General features: G+C 49.2%; 1 long non-coding RNA gene across 1 annotated transcript; it reads left to right on the forward strand.

Annotated features, from left to right (window-relative positions):
- The first annotated feature begins 225 nt into the window (after positions 1-225).
- LOC120228342 lies at positions 226-962 on the forward strand. Its single transcript, XR_005527469.1, has 2 exons — positions 226-396; positions 766-962. It is a non-coding gene; the product is annotated as an uncharacterized LOC120228342 (long non-coding RNA).
- Positions 963-2,040: the final 1,078 nt, after the last annotated feature.

Genomic DNA, 2,040 nt, shown 5'->3' on the forward strand with positions numbered 1-2,040 from the left:
TCTGTCCCTAATGCGTGCAGCACTTGCCCACGGAGCCATGCCCTGCGGTGACACCGCCTTCCGACCCCCCGTGCCGGGGCCTGTCTAGTGAATCTCATTAGCTCACGTCCTCACTACACACCCCCCTCTCGAGACTGACCCGGCTCCGTCCCTTCTGTCACCCCCAACAGCAGCGATGTGTTTCCAGCGTCCGCTGTTCTTTCCGGGTGGACGTTGTGAGTTTTCAGCATCCTGCGCGTCCAGCGCCCAGCGAGTCGCTCCTTGCGATGTTATATGGTGCTCTCGCTGGGCCTCCTCTGTGTAGCCTCTTTTATGTCCTTTCCTTTCTCCCAACAAGCCGACAACTGCAGCACAAAATATACCAGCAAGACTCTGCTTGATAAAGCACTAAAAAAGGTATTTTTGAGTTTTTCTCAATTGCCCACTATTTCTTATTAGTGTGTGAAGAGATTCCTGTTTCCTTAAGATGACTATTAGCTCCAGCTAGAAATTTCATTGAGGAGATGCTGCAGAATTTGGCCCAAACATGTTGTGTGCATGCACCTGTGAGGTGTGTGTGACGTGTGAGCATGTGTGTGTGTGCGTGTGTGTGTCTTTTCGGAGTATGCTATCTTTATGTGGTAGAATACCAAAAATCACTTCTATGTACCAGGAAATAAATGGACCTGTGATCTTCATCTTTTTTATGAAGCCCTAAATGTAAAATATATTCTGTAATTACTTCTGAAAGCGACACATTTCCATTTCCCTGGTCTCTCCCTGCAGGATCTGGAGATGGATGTTACCTTAGCCCCACGTAAGCATCGGATGTCGAACACACTCATTTCCTGATCACCCATGTTGACGTGATTCTGGCTTCTCACTGCCGCTGCTGCTCCTTTGGGAATGTGTGTGTTACCATCACCTGCTCCAGTCCCTTTTGTGAATGATGAGAGAAAATATTAAATAGATTTTTTTAGGAATTAATTATCATTGCCACATTTCAGAGACCCTATCATCTCCCGGCGACCTACGGCTCTGTAAAGTCACACTGAATTGCATAATCTGTCTTAATACTTCATGGGGCCTTCCTTTCATCTCTGAGCGTGGCTTTCTCACCTTTTTTTTTTTTTTTTTTGGTAACTTTTAAACTTCATTATGAGATAGGGTTTGCATTTGGCCCGGTCCTGGTAGTTTATATCTTACAGGAATTTCCCCTTCGGCATCCATCATTTTTGCCCTGCCTTCTCTGTAATCACAACACTTAGCATTTATATAGTGCACATCTCCGAAGCGCTCCACAAACTTATGGAGGTTTAATTGTCTTGCCCTCGTGGGCCCTGCTGGAGCGGCTACCAGAGGCCCAGACGCTGCCTCGGAGGCCCGGGTAGTGTCCCGTGGGCCCCGCCGGCCTCTCTCTGACCTCCCAGGTAATTCCACACGCAGAGGCCTTCTCCATCAGGAGAGCCACATCCTTCAGAGCGAGCCGCAGAGCGTACTTACACATCTCACCCCATTAAAACTGTAATCGATTTCTAAAGCGTACAGTGTAGCACTGTTAGCGGGGAAACATGCCACATCGAACACAGAAGAAGATGGAAAATGGGGGCCATCCGCTTAAATATGTAGCTTAGTTACTGTCAGCAATCGGGTCAGCGGGGATCAAGCTTCCCAGAAATGCCCAGCACCAGGGATCAGCGGGCACATGTGTGCACGGCGACCAAGTGCCGTGTAGGCTAAAGCCACCCTACCCCGGAGCAGTGCTGTGGCCGGGCGCCTGCGAGCATCCTGACTCGGGATTGCGCCTGGAGATGCGCGGAGACTCACTCAGTAACTTCTCTTATAGAAACAGCAAGGCACCGTCCTGTCCGAAGCTGAGAATTAAGAACACATTGTGCTTTGGGGCTCATTCAATTTTTGCTTTCTCTAGAGAAGGCTCCTTTCAGACAAACGGCACGTCTTCTCGGTGACATCTTCTGACGTTTCCCACCAGATGACCATCTCACTGGCCCCAAGATCATTTCCCTTCATGTCTTGGACCCCACCTCTGTTACCAACGTT

Source organism: Hyaena hyaena, unplaced genomic scaffold (assembly GCF_003009895.1).
Source record: "Hyaena hyaena isolate Hyena2069 unplaced genomic scaffold, ASM300989v1 scaffold_22, whole genome shotgun sequence".
NCBI lineage: Eukaryota > Metazoa > Chordata > Mammalia > Carnivora > Hyaenidae > Hyaena > Hyaena hyaena.